Consider the following 17,173-nt stretch of genomic DNA (forward strand, 5'->3'; position numbering starts at 1 on the left):
TTTTGCTTTTATTTATCTTAATCTGGACATTCTCCTGGACATTTTGCATGTAAAAATGTCTTACTTTTACTGTCTTAAAGGGACAGTATTATGCATTTTCCAGCCACATAATTTTATCTTGTATCACTGGTTGTATTCCCATTAACCATACATGTACGCAACTTGAAATTACAAAAATATATTTGCTTATGGAAACAAATATTTGAGTTTCAATCAAAAAACTGATGTTTGTTTTGATTAAAAGTGAGGTGGTTGTTTTGGGCTGTATTGAAATAGATGTATTTCGCACAATTGCAATGGAAAGACGTTTTTTGGCAACACACGAGTCACGTGATCAATAGCTGGATGTTGCTACTGGCAGAAACGAAGAAGAAGAGAGGAAGTAGTAGGAGATTGATGGTTTGTTTTTATCTTTTTTCTGACAATTCTCGCAGCATCACAGTTTAGAAAAAGTTGTGTGTCATTCAAATGTGTTAAATACATTGTTCTTATTTAAAATTGCAGACTGCAATTTACCCAAGACACTCCATAAATAGCTGCTCCGAAGGTTAAGGGACGACGACGTCTCCTGTGACGTGTGATAGATGGTGCGCTAGTCATGGCTAAATTATGAATATAACTCATATAACTGTTTACATCATTCGCTGCATGGTTTATAATGACTTATTGTGCAATACAACCTTTTTTCACAGATGATATTCACTTAATTTATTATTTAATAGAAACACTGCAATTGGGAAATAGTGTTTTTTCAACATCAAAAGAATACAGGCAAAGATTTGCACATATTTGCAATGTAAACGCAGCTACTGTTATAGAAATGCTGTATCAAACATGACATAAAAGAAATTTGACTATTAAATATATAATACTACTAATAGTACTACTAAAAAAAGTAGATTTTTACATAATACACCCCATTTAAGGTTGGAGGGAAGAAAGGAGGGATGACTGCCTGATTCACAGATGGATGGATGAGCAAAATGTATGGATGAAACTTTATTGCATGATGGGAAAATTCAGCAGCAAGTTAAAGGTAAATGGAACCATGCATGAATTTACAATAACAAAAAAGAGAAAATAGGAATAAATGAATGTACATTAAGATGAAAATCACGACATAAGCAAAAGAATACTGTTCATTCTTATTTCTCCATACTTTTATTTTCTTTTTCCATACTTATCCAGACATTAAAAACGTGCTAAATAAAATTTGACAGTTTTCCAGACTGCGTGGGAATCCTGTCTACAGCTCATTCAAGATGTGTTAAAAATCACTACGACCTGAACAGAAACCATCAAATATCCCGACTAGTTGGGGATGAATGTTATGTTTGAAATGCAGAATCGACCCCACACACACACACGCACACACACACACACACACCCGCACACACGCGCGCGCGCACACACACACACACACACCTTCCATCTCTCTCAGCCCCCATCCCTCTCCTCCTCCCTTCCTGTCTGCTGTTGCAGTATCATATTGTGCTGGACTATGAGGTACCAGCCCAACCCGAAGTATCACAAACACCCCACAGCATGCCTCTCTTCCGCTATCTCTTTCGCTCCCTCTCTCGCTTTCTCTGTCGAAATAAATAAATTCCTACAAAACTCTCCACAGAAAAAAACCCCAAAACAAAACAACGACAACCCTCCCTCTGTATTGTCGCGTATATTCGCTTTAAACGGAGCCCTAATGACATCACATTGCTGCAATGCTGCGCTGTCCATGAAATGTGTCAGTCGTTTCCTGTGATAACCAAGGAAGTGTCCACTGGCTGCTCGAGACATCATGGCGTGACTAACCGGGCTCGTATTTGTGCAGGTGGATGTTTTGCATTATCAGACATTGGCTGCCTATTTTTGTTTGTTTGTTTGTTTGTTTTTTTTCTTCCGAGATACAGAAGATTTCCCCACCGCATCCCGCCAGGAGAAACCAAAGAAGCGGACGGAGCAAGTCGTGTATGAAAACTAATTGCTCGCATGACTGCGCATACTATTCGGGGAGACTGCATGCGTGTGTGTGCGTGTGTGTGTGTGTGTGTGTGTATGCTTGCTTGGGTGGGATTCCTTCGTCGCGCCTCAGACAGGGGGGAACTTATGACAACCAATAGCTCCGGAGATGAGCTGAAGCACGAGCGTTTGTTTTGCAGGGCACGAGCGGTTCTTTTTTTTCCCCGGAGTTTTCTTTAAGGCTCCAATTTGACGCCAACGTCTCTCTCTTTTTCAGGAAAGCCTAAGTATCGCTTCGAGAAGAGCTGCAGTTCTCCATCCGGACACCATCTCTTCTCTCTCCCTCTCTCTTTTCCTCGGCTTACGGCAATACATAAGAGGCGGGAGATGTAAGGAGAATGTAACCCACCTTGCTATGTATATTTTTTGAGGGAATATTTTGTGCTATAAAACAGCACGCGGGAGACTTATTGGTGCCACCAGACATTTCCATCCCTGCTCCGACGCAAACCTCGGACTATCCCGAGCTTTTTCCTCTCCCTTTTCTCCTCCTCTCTCTTTGGATTTGGCGGATTTCAGCTTTGCATCTCCTGCCTTTTAAGCCACAACCAGGACCCTACTGGGATTTTAGGTGCGGTTTTTGTCGTCCCGACACAGGTAACTAAAGAAACCTTATTGTTTTTTCTTTTGTTGTTGTTGTTTTTTTGTCGTTTGTGACATTTCGGCTGCCGGTGTATGTAACGTATAGATGCTCCCCACTTCCATTGGATTTTTCAGCACTGTGTAACTTAATAGGAAGGTTTAGTGCTTTTTTTTCCTCCACTGGAATTTTTGAATTCCCAACACCAAGCTGTGAATTAGTGTGCTTTATCAAAGGAAGCCAGTGTGTGACCAGATAATCAGACGCACTGGACTCGAGTCTTTGGCTTTTGTATTATTAGTTCCACTTTTGGTGAGTCCAAGAATGTCAAATGGATTTTGACAGTTCTGACACATGTTAGGATGCAATCTATCTATCTATCTATCTATCTATCTATCTATCTATCTATCTATCTATCTATCTATCTATCTATCTATCTATCTATCTTATCATGATCAGTTTGTGCATGATGGGCCCCATGCAGCCTTAATGCTCTTCTTACCTGTGCAACCCAGATGCTTAAACAGTGACAGATGAGCTAAATTTCCACAGACAGAGGCGCATATGGATGGTGGAAACGGTCCGGGTGTGTCTGCATCTCCAAGACGCAGAAGACTTTTTATATTTATTTATATAGAACTTAGCAGCAGCATGAGCTGAAATCCAATGCAAGAGCAAGAAGCAAAATTTTCCTCCTATTGGTCAGAGAGTGGACAGGTTGCACCGTGGATCCACGGAGCCTGGCTGATGATCATGATGATGATGAGTAAAACTTGTTAGAGCTAACTGGTGAGTGGCGTACAGCCAGATGATTTGTGTAATAGGCTCCAGCTTGATGTGTGTATGTGTGTGTATCTTTGGTGCGAGTTAGTGGTACATCACATTTGGAGAAATCTGCCTAGAAGATTTGATGAAGAGCTAAAGCAACAACATAAGGCATAACATTACGATCACTGACAGGTGAACGGCATATTTCTTCATTATGGCGCATTTTACCCTTAAAACTAAAAATTGGATTTGATAGAGTTTGACAAAGATCAAAATGTGACGGCTTGTCGACTGGGTCAGAGGATCTCCAGAACATTACATGGTGGTTGTACCTGATCTACTGAGACTGGTAAAAAGGTTAAAGGATAGGACTGTGGTGAACCATTGACATGGTTCTTGATGTGCATAGGGAGCAAAAGCTGGTCCATGATGTTTGATCCAACTGATGAGCTACGGTAGTGCAGATTGCAGATTTGCTGAATAACGTAATGCTGGTTTCCGAAAGTTGGTTAGGGTGCTAAGGGGGGTGATCTGTCTGGGTGGTCTGCTGAGGCCTGTCCACTGTGGAAAGTCTCTTGATCATCAGAACTGGACCACCAAGCAATGGAAGACCTGATCTGATGAATATCTTTTTTTTTTTTTACTCTGTTACTTGGATGGCTATTTGCATTTTCTTACATCTGTGAATCATATGGAACCAGGATGCATTAAGAGACAAGATCAAGCTGGTGGAGGCAATTTGACACTCTGGGCAACGTTTGAGTGGGAAACCTTTGGTCCTTTCACCCGTGGGGATGTTACTCTGATATGTACACTCTAATTAAGCACTGGTCTGCCATGAGGCAAAAATGGTAGATCTTCTGATCTCAGTTACACCAAGTATCTTTTCGAGGTGCTGCATAAAGTCTGATTCATGCATCAGACTTAATGCAACAGTTGATAACTTTTATAAAATGTGTTTTTTAAATTATTTTTTTAAACATATTTCTTTCAATTATTAAACTACTACTATCTTGTGACAGTATAAGACAGGTAAACTGTGAAAAAAATCGAGCGTCCTCCCTGTGGTCCTACTGCCATCTGCAGAAATGCACGGCTTGGTTAGAACCAATCAGAGCCAGTAGGAGGGTCTTAGTACTGGCTGTCTATCGCTGTAACATATGTGCTGCTCAAATGCTTGCTATCTGATGTGCTCTAACACGTTCTCCACAACATAGCCTCCCATGAATGCTCATGCTAGTTAGCATAGCCACTGGTGACTGTGGACAAACAGTTTTCCTGTATGGTAATTTGCTTCCACCCTATTAGCACATGAGCGTGATTAACAGCGCTAAGACCCTCCTCCTAGCTCTGATTGGTTGTTTCTCACCGGGAGCGGTGCAATTTTGCAAGTGGCAATAGAACCACAAGGAGCTCAATTGTATTATTTTTTCCCACAAAACTTATCTGTAGGCTCTAATAAGTTTGTAACAACATTTTTTAAGCTACTTACTGCAGCTTTAAAGGATCTGCTGGTAACATGTTGGTTTCATGAATACCAGCTAGAATTACCAAATTATTCACTGGATGGTATTTGAACTTTACAGAGGAATTAAGCACAATTAATTGGAATACACATAACTAACCCTGTAATTTATAATAACTAAGGTCAGCTTCCAGCAGGGATTTTAATTTCATAGTGCAAAATACCCTTTGACATAATTTTGACTAAAACAACCAGTTTTTATGCAATTACTACCACACCCTCTACATCAGGAAAATTCAATTGAAAGCGTTGGTGTTCTGCAACTTTTAGATGAGTCTCTGCTTCAACACACCCGAGTCAAATAATCAGGTCATTAGCAGGGCTCTGGAGAACTGGACTGCATACTGAGGAGGTAATTCAGCCATTTGATTCAGGTGTGTTGGACCAGGGACACATGGGAAGGTTTCAGGACGCCGGCTCTTGAGGACTGGAGTTGAATTCCTCCATGCTCTTATCGGCTCTGCGCTCTTCCATCATCACATAAAAAGCCACGTTTTTGAGTCCAGAGCACAAAATCATTGAAGCGACACATTCATATTTGTGAAATACATAAAGTAAAGTAGGTTTTGATGATATCCTTAGGCCACTGTAATTCATTTCTAGTCTTATTGCTTATTCTTGTGGTTGTGTGCCTGTGACAAAAGAAAATGTTTATATTTTGGATTTGAGCAAACAACATGATAGTTTGCTTTAATTTACTCGGTTCCCAGTTAAACCCACTCCTCCCAATTCCCTTAAAGCTGCAGTATGCAACATTTATAAACAATGTTTTTTTTGTTTTTTTTTGGTTTTTTTTACATATTTAAAACTCATTGTGTTGTGATAATATAACCTGAGACAGATAATCTGTGAAAAATGAGCTCCTCTGCCTCCTTTCTGTGGTCCCAAAAACAACCAGTCAGAGCCAGGAGGAAGGTCTTACTGCTGTCAATCATTCTCATGTTCTCGCTCCTTAATGTTCTGGTGGTGCATAAACAACTAAATGTCACAGGTAAACTATTTACTTGCTGTCATCGATTGCTAAGCTAACTAGAAACTATTTATAGCCTAACAGAGAGCAATCGGAGGGTGCGAGCAGCGCATACACGAGGGAGATTGATAGCACTAAGACCCTTCTCCTGGCTCTGATTGGTTGTTTTTGACCAAGCTGCAGATAGCAGAGGAGCATGATTTTTTTTTCCCCCCCACAGTTTATCTGTCTCATGTTATACTGTCACGACATGCTGACAGTTTTAACAAATATGTAAACAACATAATGTCTATAAAAACTACATACTGCAGCTTCAATAACCACTGAAAGCACCTCCAGGTTTCCAGTGGAGTCCTTGACAGGGTCAGGGCTGCAGGCAAGACGGTCATAAAATTATCTCTAAATCTTCTTCACGATGGTGATGTTATTAATGCAGGGAGTGAGCAACGTTGATTATGTGTGCAGCAGACATTTATTTAGCTGTCGTTATTTCAGGCCGGTATTTGAGGGAAGCTGGTAACGGTATAGGCTGAGTATCTTTATTTTAGAGCATGATGCCAAAGAGGCCGGCGCTGCTCTCTGGAATTATCTCTTTATTCCAAGGGGGGGGGAACTCAAATGCCAGCACCAAGAAAGAAACAAGAATAAGACTGTAAATCTGTTAAGAGCTGAGGTTAGATGTCAATATCTTACTGAAGTCAAGAGAGCTTCCCTCATCTAGCTCTGCTTTATTCGCACAATGCCTTCCAAGACCTCCCCCTGGGGATTATGTAGGTACCAGGCAGCTGTGTAGTTATATCGAGACAGGGAGTGAGTGTTTCTGCAGAATGCAGTGCTGTAAAGAAAAAAAAAAAAGAAGACACTTCAGCTGCATCTGCTGTATATGCACCATCTATACCAATGTGATGCAATCCTGGATGATCAATATCAGTCTTCATCACTTGATGTTTTGGCAATTACAAATACATGCAACATGGCTGTAAAATCGTTGTTTTTTTTTAAATCGACTTAGCCTAGTCAAATTACACAGCATCATAGAAATTTTGACATAAAGGACTATTAAGAGGAAAATACTGCTAAAAAAACAAAGGTTAATGAGTTCCCCTCAAAGGAGGGTGGATACCCTTGAGCCTTATTGGATTGGTAATTTGAATTAGCGACGTGTGCAGTGGGACTCTTATGTATTTATGTGTTTTTTTGGTTTTTTTTCCCCCCACCTCTTTCAACCAGCTGTGTGATGCAGTAAGCGGTGATAATCACGTCTGTGGCTTGTCAGGGTGTTGCAGGATGTTACAGCAGAAGCTCAAAGCGCTTGCTGTCATGTGTTCGCCTAATGAAATCAGACAGGATGGTCATTATCATCATTGTGCATTATTGCCGACACTTCCATCTTCAGCACTGCTAAGCCAGGCAGAAAAAATTAAATAATAAAAAAAAAATCCTACCTGTGCGGAATAAATACACAGAAACCCTTGCAAAGGCATGTATGCAAGCAGATGTGGATGTATAAATGTATATTTTTTTACTCGTACAGTTTTTACTTTCTGAGTCGCTTTATGCGAGCTACGAGGTGCGATAAATGGGGTCCCTCTGCTTTGCCATTCTGCTGTATTGTGTTACAGCTGCTGCTCCGGTGCTGGTGTCATGTGTTCTCATTATGAAAGCGGGACTGGGAGAAGGTTATCAGCCACAGCAGGAATGAAAGAATAACTGAAACACAGGCTATTGATCTGTATGCTGCAGCATGAAAGACTTTATAATGCAACATATAGAAGAGCTTTTTTTGTATGTGCAATACATAAATAGCTTTTTTTTTTTCTTCCCTTTTGCAGTGAGTCATTTCGAAAGCTTGACATTTTCACAGGGTGCATTATTTTCAGTAAAGATGACTTTTATGATTCCCTTGGCTTTGGGTCTGTAAATGGTAGGTACAAATCTCTGTTTGGCATGTTGTTACCATTAGATATTGCTTCGTCATACAATTAATATAAAATAAACAAATAGTTATGCATGTGTTTGGAGGACCATACACGTGAAAGAAAGATTAAGAGGAGTCGCACCAAACGGTTCAGTAACGTAGGAATCTAATAAATGGAATGTGTAAATTAGGTTACAAAAATAGGGTTGACAATGTTAACACGTGATTAACCTGAAAAATGTAACTTGCATAATGCAGATTAATAAAACTATCTATTTTGACCTAAAAGCCTCTCTATTACGGAGGGTTACCAAGTTCACAGCAGAACGTTTTGGGCTCGACACACGGGGAGCGGCGAACAACTTCGAAAGCCGAAAAAATGTTCCTGATGGCGACGGCAGCATTAAAAGTCGAGCCTTCATGTGTCTCCTTGTTAGCCCGCGTGTGCACGACTACGAGCTCGAAATTTCACATGAACGAATTATGCCGCTCGTGCATGTCGAACGCAGGGTAAGCGATTGTGGCCTTGTCGCACGAGTTGAGCGCGGTGGTGACAGATGAGCAACTTTCACATTTTTATATAATGTTTCAAACAAAATGACTTCCTTTAAACTTTCCTGAATATGAAAGAAAACCCCTGATAAATTTCAGACTTGTTTTGGTTTTAGTCAATAAAACATTTTTCTAAACAGTGGCAGTTTTCGATACGGCCTATATGGGCAGTTGCCCAGGGTGGCATCAGAATGGGGGGGAGCACCTAAGAATAAGTTTCTAGCTGCTTGTATTTATGCGTAGTGGAGTAAGTTTCCCCTTAATTGCTGTGGAGTACTGGGAGACATAACTACCTGCTTTCTGCTACAAAAAACAAAACCAAAATCTGACAATAACTTGCATTTTAATTGGGTGAAGTGCAGCAGGAGGTTGGGCTTGCCCTGGGCACCATTCCTGCAGGAACCGAATCTCTGTGCTTAATTATATTCAAGCTGACAAAGTTAAGCATAGTGATTAATTGTGATTAAATGTTTTAATCCATTGACAGCACTATTAAAAAATACAAAGAAATATCACTTGGATACATATGTGCAAGAATAGAAACAACTAGGTCACCTCTGGAGTCCTTCTCCGTATCCCTGGAGTAATTCTTCTCTTGACATGGGGGGTTTGACTCTTAAGGCAGATTACAGCATCTCCCAGACTACGACATCACCCAGCCGCCATACCAGGTGGATCGAGATGCATGCATAAAGATGCACAGAAGAGGTGATCTATCTCTATATTCTTAAACCACATTTATGGTCTCACACTTCCGTAGTGATAAACAGCCATGCAGCAGTGGTTATTGCTTTGTAAACTCCCACTGTCCTGTGCGGAGTAGAAGTGGGGGGTGGGGCTGCGGTAACCGCAAGGAGGAGAACTTGCCTTTTAATTAAAAAAAATCAACACTATCAGGTAACACAATCAAGAGGGCAACTTCAGCTGAACAATTAGGCCATTTGTCATTCTGACTACACCAGCGGCATGAGGTCTAACGCACTGACAAGCTAACTACCTGACCCGTGGCTGCTACAGAGACGACGTGATAATGCTTGCCATTCTTGGAACAGTGTGTGCTTTGAATAACTTTGTGCACTTGCGGGTGATGTCTATACTTTAATTGACATGGCTTGTTACACCCTTGCCAGCTTGGAAAGATAAATTAAATGTAGTATTTTGTTAAGTAATACTTTAATCTATTTTTTACCAATTCTATCCTCTTACCTAATTAAAATATCTGCTGAAGCTAATGTGTATAAGCTCATTTAATAAACAGCATTTGAACCAGTCAGTTTTTATGTCTATGTATTTTCTGCACATATTTGCATTTTTATATATCTTTTATAAATCTCTTTATGGTGAAAATATCTGCAAATATTGCCATGATTATTAATTGCTATATATACCTTTACTTTACTTTATATATATATATATATATATATATATATATATATATATATATATATATATATATATATATATATATATATATATATATATATATTTGCCTATTTCATGTGCACGGTTTAAGTTTTTGCTGATCCTACTTGCTAAATATTGCGTCATCATGTAAAATACAACTTCAAAACTCTTAAAAATATATCAGGCAACAATTATTGCACTCCCGACAGTCCGTAATGATATTAATATTGCACACACTGATATTGCGAGGATGATATATTGGGCTGCCCTACCTTTGGTCACACTTTTTTCCACTGCAGAGCTGCTAAATTTAAACTATGCTGCTGAAAGGACAGGGGTAAAATGCAACATAGACTTTACAAGAAGGTAGCTGCAGTAAAAAAAAACAGCTGCTGTTTTAAACACTAAGGTCTGTAAAACTTGATGCAACGGTCTAAGAAGCTGCTGTATCCAGCCACAAAATGACTTGCTTAACATTCATTAAGCTATAATCTGGTGCAGTACGTCTTTGCTCTTTGAGCTCAGTGTTTTCTGTAGATGGTTCCAGATAAATTACCAATTAAAATGATATAAAAAACTAAATAAATCAATGAAGTTTATTTGTATAGGACATTTCAGCAACAAGGTGGTTCAAAGTGCTTTACTTCATAAAACACAAAAACGCTCAAAAACATCACAGAGTTACCAATTAAAGAGCAAACATTACATTTGTGCCATCATCAAAAACATCAGTGCACATCACATATGTTGGTCAATGTTCCATTAATTATGATCCAAAGACAATTTGAACAGGTGAGGTTTTAACCTTAATTTAAAGGAACTCAGTGTTTCGGCTGTTTTGCACGTTTCTGGAAGTTTGTTCCCGATTTGTGGTGCATAGAAGCTGAATACTGCATCTGAAAAATAGGCTTAAAAGACCATGTGCCACATAATACAGATTAAGGGTCACACTAAGCACCTCAATGATGTAGGAATTTAATAAATGGAATGTAAAAATGTAGTCAAGGGCATTTTGTAAGCCATCTTTACAGGCAATTAGCACCGACAGCAGAGGTAACAGTAACAGCAGAGTTGCTGTGTATTTTCTGCCAACTTGCATCAGTCTTCCGACCACCTGCTAACATTTCCAAAGCCGACACGCTCTCGCAGATAAAGGTTGGAAGCAACTTTACTGCTTTTGCCCATCTGGCTTATCTCTAGAACAGAGCAGGCTGCTGCATGAATGTTCCTCCAAATATTGCTCTGAGAATGCAAAACAACTTTTAAATGGCTATCTCACATTTTCCCTATCCATCCAGCGAGACACAAGTCCATGCTGAGCAGCCGACTGTCCGCTAGCGGTCGGCCCCGATAACCAGCGCAGCCCATATGCCTAAACCTCAAAGTGTGTACCAAAAAGGTTATGATTGTTTTTACACGGTGAATGTGCAGATCAGCGTTTAACTGAAACATCTGCTTTGTCGTTTATAAGAACACTATGTACAATTAGGCCTTTAAAGACTAAGATACAGGAAATTATACATATACTTAGCACTATTGCACTAGGTATGATTCTTGCGCCGCATGTATTTCTCTCTTAAATGAAATCCACTAACTCCCAAAAAATTCTTACTACACAAGTAAACATCAGAAAAGGTAGTTTGATTTGGTTTCATGAGACCTGTGGTTGTTGTTTCTAAAGGATGTTTTACTTTAAGACTCTTTCCTGTCACTGCTCCCGCTTTAGTTGGAGTTAAACAACAAAGGATCTGAGTATAATGCGATACAAACCATGAAAGACTTAGAATAAGTGGTGTCAGTGCCTTAAAAAAAAGTCGTTAATTCTGTGAATATTGGACCTTGTGTGAGGACGAGTGCAAGCAAAGAAAAGAGAAAATAAGTGCCAATTAAGTGAGTAATAGGAAGCAGGAGTGAGATAGATGTTCCTCCCTGGGCGAGTAAAGTTATTTAAGTGCTCAAGATGTTTAAGAAAAAAAAAAAGTTTAAGAAATGGCATTATCGCACCAGTCAAAAAGATCAAAGGGTACGCCACCAAAGCACCGAAGCAATTAAACCAGAGCTACGCTTTCCGAATTTGCTTTCTAGGGTTTGTAACAACGTGACAGGAACAAAAGCGGAGGTGCACTCGCTGCACTGGAAACCTGAGGAAACCCAGGTAAATAACGCGAAGGCCTCGAGAGGAAGAAAACACTTTCCACTTCTCAACTTTTGCAGCATCATAAATTTCAAAAGCAGGGGAAACGGAAGGAGCAATACAATAGTACACTAAATGGTGCAGTCATAAGTTGAACTATTTTTTTACTGATGTGACACATTTGTGTGGCCCATATAGATTCTTTCCTCGTTCTCGTCAGTAAAAATGAAATATCTCGCGTGTTGTGGGCAGAAAACTCACATTTTTATTCATGCACCTTTGTAGGAAATGATGTTGCTTTACAACAAGATGATGCTGGTTTTGCTTTTTGCACAGCTGAGACATCGGCAGGCATCTCAGGTACATTATAAATTATTTTGTGGGCTTGACAGTGAAGAGTCTGGTAGTTTCAGGGCATAGATCTGAACTGTGCAAAGGGTACCTTGACTTTCATGTAATGCATTCGGGTGGGATCGAATGTTTCTGTCCGGCAATGCTCCGTTCAGTAAAAACGGATCAGCAAATTTTATTGTCTTTTGGGGGTTTTTTTAAAAGGTCTTTCAGCAGACACGATATCACATGAAAACGTCAATAAAAATAATAGAAATCAGCAAAGCCCACATAAAGTACTATTTAAAGACTCCATCGCTTTTTGTGTCTGCTCGTGTTTTACTATAATCTCTATAAGATTCCTATTTTGACTTGGTAACCTCTGAAAATAATGACTGGAGCATGTTTCCTTTCATCTCCGAGGCTTTCAGCCTCTGACTACTGAGTGGTGTATCTGAATAAGAAAAACTGTCATTTATTGTCGCAGAGCATGAATGTGTGCCTGGAGTGTGTGTGTGTGTGTGTGTGTGTTTTTAATGACATCCCTAAGTTGCAGTTGTTTGCTTCAGACAGCTGCAGAGGAAAAGATGAAAAAGATTCAAGCTGACCCGCTTGGTGCTACCTGATTGCTGTCACATGTAGAATGCAGCTGAAAGGAAAGTTGGGAGCTGTTTGATTGCTCTAGCAAGAGCAAAGTAGAAGAGAATCATGCTAAATGGAAAGACTGTAGTGCTGGGAGAAGTACAAGATTGTTTAAATGAGGTGGTAACACGTTTTTTGTTTTTTTTGTCTCCACTGCTGATCAGAGTCAGCAATTGATGTCAAGCTAGCAAAATTTGTTAGCTTTAAAATATAGCGGAACAAAACAACAACAAAAAAAAAACCACTACACATAATCTGGATGCTACCGTATCTTTTTATCTTCACAGTGACAGATATTTTGTCCAATTATATTTTACCTACATCTGACTTCATACACACAGCTGCAGTTTTTAAAGCAGAATGTGTTTTGATGATATGCTAGCTTGTTCGCACGCTAGCTCCCGAAATATTTCTTGCCTTTCCAGCTCTGCATGAGCAAAAAACAAACAAACAAACAAAAACTCCTACTCCTTCTCCCGCTTCTTGAACTTGGAGCTTTGCTCTGAATGTCATAAAACCTAATGTTTATCGTTTCAGCTGCTCGTCCTCAAACTGACGGTTGTGTGAGTAAAGCACAGAGTTGTCAGGTTGCATGACAGAAATAAAGGTATTTGCTGATGTAAATACAGACTTTTCTTCACTGCTAACATCATTGTAGGGGAAACATGTTAATTTTCAATGCACTTTGCAGACAAACATATCCGATTCATCTATTTAATTCTATATTTAATAAATTGCTTACATGTTGTCCAATCTTATAGGCAAATTGAAGTTAAATTGCTTTATTCTGACTCACTCCTGGCTTAAAATATGCGCAGGGCTGCAACTAATGGTTATTTTAGTAATCAATTATTCTCTCTATTTTATTTTTTAGATGATTAATTGATTAATCAGACAAAAACAAATTGACACATACTGTAAATGATTTTTCTGTAATTAACTTCTTAAGCCTCTTTGTGCATATCAAAAATACATGAATGATGCAATTGCTACAAACGATCAACAACCCACTAAAGAAATGCTATTTTTTCATCTGTTCATTAATCGTTAACTGTATATAAACAGTTACTTTCATAAATAAGAAAATAAACATTCTGTTGTTTAAATATTTGCATTCTGCCTAAAATGTATTGTTGATCATTTGTAGGAACGGATGCATCTGCAGGTATAAAATACCTTTAAATTAGTTCAAATTCTGTAATAAATAACAATCATATCATATTAATCTATTCAGTTATTAATGAAATTTGTATTGTTTTTTACAGAGTTTGAACTAAGTGAAGTTCGCACTATGCTGGTTGAGGAGTTCTGGGAAGAACATATTTACAGAAAAATGTTTTTTTTTTATTAATTTTTTAAAATCTTAAATCAAAATGTATAGATTATGGACAGCTTTGGCACGAGGCAACAGTGATCCGTTGAGCGCAATAAAAGCCCAACTTTTCTGTGGCTGAAATCACATGCAATAAATCAACAACAGGCAGTGGGTGTTGAGTTCAGTCAGGGACTCCAGCACTGATTCAAAAATGCATTGATTGGAATCCTGACCTTATACATGAGATTGGCTTGGGAAATGCCTAGTTTGAGAAAAGAGAGAGGGAGAGAGAAACGCTTCTACAATGAAAACCAAGACCTCAAGGCAGAGCAGACAAATATTTCATCTGACTGCATAAATTGAAAATGGTGCTTCATGGCGGTATTAAAACATCACCTTGTGATATTGTCAAGTTTCAGCAAGCATACTGATTATTGAGTAAGAGTTCTAAAAGGTGTGGGTTTAAGATCTAAACGGCCAGATACTGTTTATAAAAGTTTTAAATGCATGGCACCTTAAATGCAACATTCAAGCACAAACCAACACTTTGCATATGGGACATATTCTTGTGTCGCTATGCATTTAAAATCGTTACCCTTTATTATTAAAAACACGACATGTTTTGGAATATGAATTCTCTGAGCATCATTTTGCATTTTGCAGCTCTTTCTAAGAATAACGGGGGGAAAGCCCAAAAGAAGAAAGTTTTCAAAATCTCTCAGTTCCTATCAGCGGTTCTGAAAGCACTTCAAAGAGAATGTCAAAAATCATTACTGGAAGCATTGAGTCTCCGAAAACGGATGCATGTCTGAGGGGGAAATACAGGTTCAAATGCAGATGAGAGCCGGGGAACTAATTCTGTCAGGAAAACTGTGCAGGAGGTGTAACAATGCTGAGCTTAGTGCTGCCGCAATTACAACATTTTATGCAAATTTCTGCACTTAACATATTGTCTGCTACTGATAGTTTTATGACTGTAATCATGTGTAAACTTAATAACGGCTTAACCATACACAGATACCTGAAGGGAACAAATCCCCTGGAACTGTTCCAGTGTGGTCTTGCTTTGCTTTTGCTTTTCATCGCCATCAAATAAATTTCTTTATAGCAGAAAAATTATAATCTTGAGTAAATGCAAAATGCACTTTTAAATGATTATATTGTTTAATAAGGGACAAACGTTATGCAAACGATTCTGTTCATGGTTTGAATATAAATATTGACCTCTAAACTTAAAAACCGTGACTTGCAGTTTGGACTGTAATTAGGTCTGAGTGTGACTCATGAAATGAAAACAGTTTGATTAATCACAGTTCTCATTAAAAAAAAGAAAAGGTGGAGGAGACCATGAGATCAGAGAAAGTTTTTTTTTAATATAGAACATTTGATTTGTGCTTTTTGTATTTTCCCAGGTTGCCGTGCAGCAAGATTAAGTTTATCCAACTTAACTTAAGTTTAACCAATTCAATATATTATAATCATCCAACTCAATTTAATTTTTTAAATAAATTTATTAAGTATGTTTAAGATAACAGATTTAAATCAGTCTTACTCAAATCATTTAGTGTACTTCAAAAAATGGTAAATGGACTGAACTTATATAGCGCTTTTCCAGTCATTTTGACACTCAAAGCACTTTACACTAGAGTCATATTCACCCATTTATACACCAATACACAGATCAGCTAAGTGCCTTGCCCAGGGGCACATCAACATGTGGCAGGAGAAAGCTGGAATTGAACCTACAACCTTGCAATCACAAGACAACTACTCTACCCACAGAGCCACAGTTGCTTACCAGGGAATCTGTCCCTGGTAAGCTTCAGTCATGGTGTCAGACGTGGGATACAAATATGGTATTGAACTTAATTATTTCAAGTAAAGTCAAAGTAAAAATGTCATTTAAGGAAAAGATTTGTAACTTTTAAGTTAGAGTGTATTTAGAGGACATTGTAAAAAGAGTATTAGGCTGTAAACTAAGACGTTTGCAGCCCAAAATATTTAGTTTGGAACTACTTAAAAGTTTGAGTTGACTTTTTATAGAATTAAGTCAAAGATATTTGACTTAATATATCTTTGACACCTGTCATCCTAAATGAGCGTTTTTTTTAGTTTTTTTTTTTTTGTGGAGACATCCATCCGTAAATCTTACAAAATAAATGATTTGAGTAAGAGTGACTTAAATCTGTCATGTTAAACCCCCTTATGAATTAAGTTATAAAAACTTACCAAATTGAGATGGAAGGACTTAGTGAATTGAGATGGATGATCATAATAAATTGGGTTGGTCAGACATAGGATACGAAACTGGCATTAAACTCGCTTGTTTTAAGTAAAGTCAAAGTGAAAGGTTCCTTTAGGTTAAAGATTTGTAAGTTTTGAGTTAAATGAACACAAAAAAGTAAGTTGTCATAGCAAAAGCAAAATAATTAAGTGAAATTAATGTAAATAAGTCCATAAGATGAACTGCAGCCCAAATACACTTTTTAGAGTGTATCTTCGGTCTAGTTTGCAAATACCTTCGTGCACTTGAAATAAGACACAACTAACTTACAAGTAACTTTTCAGCAATATGTAGGAGCTTGTTTGAAGTAAATAAAGCTGCTCCTTAAAGCTGCAGTATGTGACTTCTACAAAGTTACATAAATTTTTCAGCACAGCTTGTCCTGAATGCTACGGCTAATTAGCATGGCCATCGATGATAACGAATAAACGGTTATTTCTCTGCCTTTTGCACATTTAGCAGCGCATTCACCAGGTTGATTGACAGCATTAGGACACTCGTCCTGGTTCTGACTGGCGCATTTCTGGCCCTGGAGGCAAACGCCAGACCATCCTCGACCCTTCAAGGACAAGTGCTTATAGTAAACGGATGGATGGACATCCTCGCTTAACGTTGCAGGACATAAATGAATACATTTTCACTTCCGCTTTAGCTGAAAACCAAACTGCCCTCTGACCTTTCTGCTCCTTTGATTTTTATTTACTTATTTTTCTCCACAGATAATCAGTGTTT

General features: G+C 38.6%; 1 protein-coding gene across 3 annotated transcripts in view; it reads left to right on the forward strand.

The window, feature by feature from the left end:
- Positions 1-1,554: 1,554 nt before the first annotated feature.
- lrfn1 (leucine rich repeat and fibronectin type III domain containing 1) overlaps positions 1,555-17,173 on the forward strand; it is a 189,976-nt gene continuing 174,357 nt past the window's right edge. For 2 of the 3 annotated variants that reach the window (XM_007554364.2, XM_007554366.2), the window contains exons 1-2: positions 1,555-1,968; positions 2,237-2,616. The gene's annotated coding sequence lies outside the window, so the exon portion shown is untranslated. The remainder of the gene's footprint in view (positions 1,969-2,236; positions 2,617-17,173) is intronic. The other variant, XM_016672632.1, reaches the window with a different exon arrangement.

This window comes from Poecilia formosa, unplaced genomic scaffold, assembly GCF_000485575.1.
Source record: "Poecilia formosa unplaced genomic scaffold, Poecilia_formosa-5.1.2 Scaffold63, whole genome shotgun sequence".
NCBI classification, from domain to species: Eukaryota; Metazoa; Chordata; class Actinopteri; order Cyprinodontiformes; family Poeciliidae; genus Poecilia; species Poecilia formosa.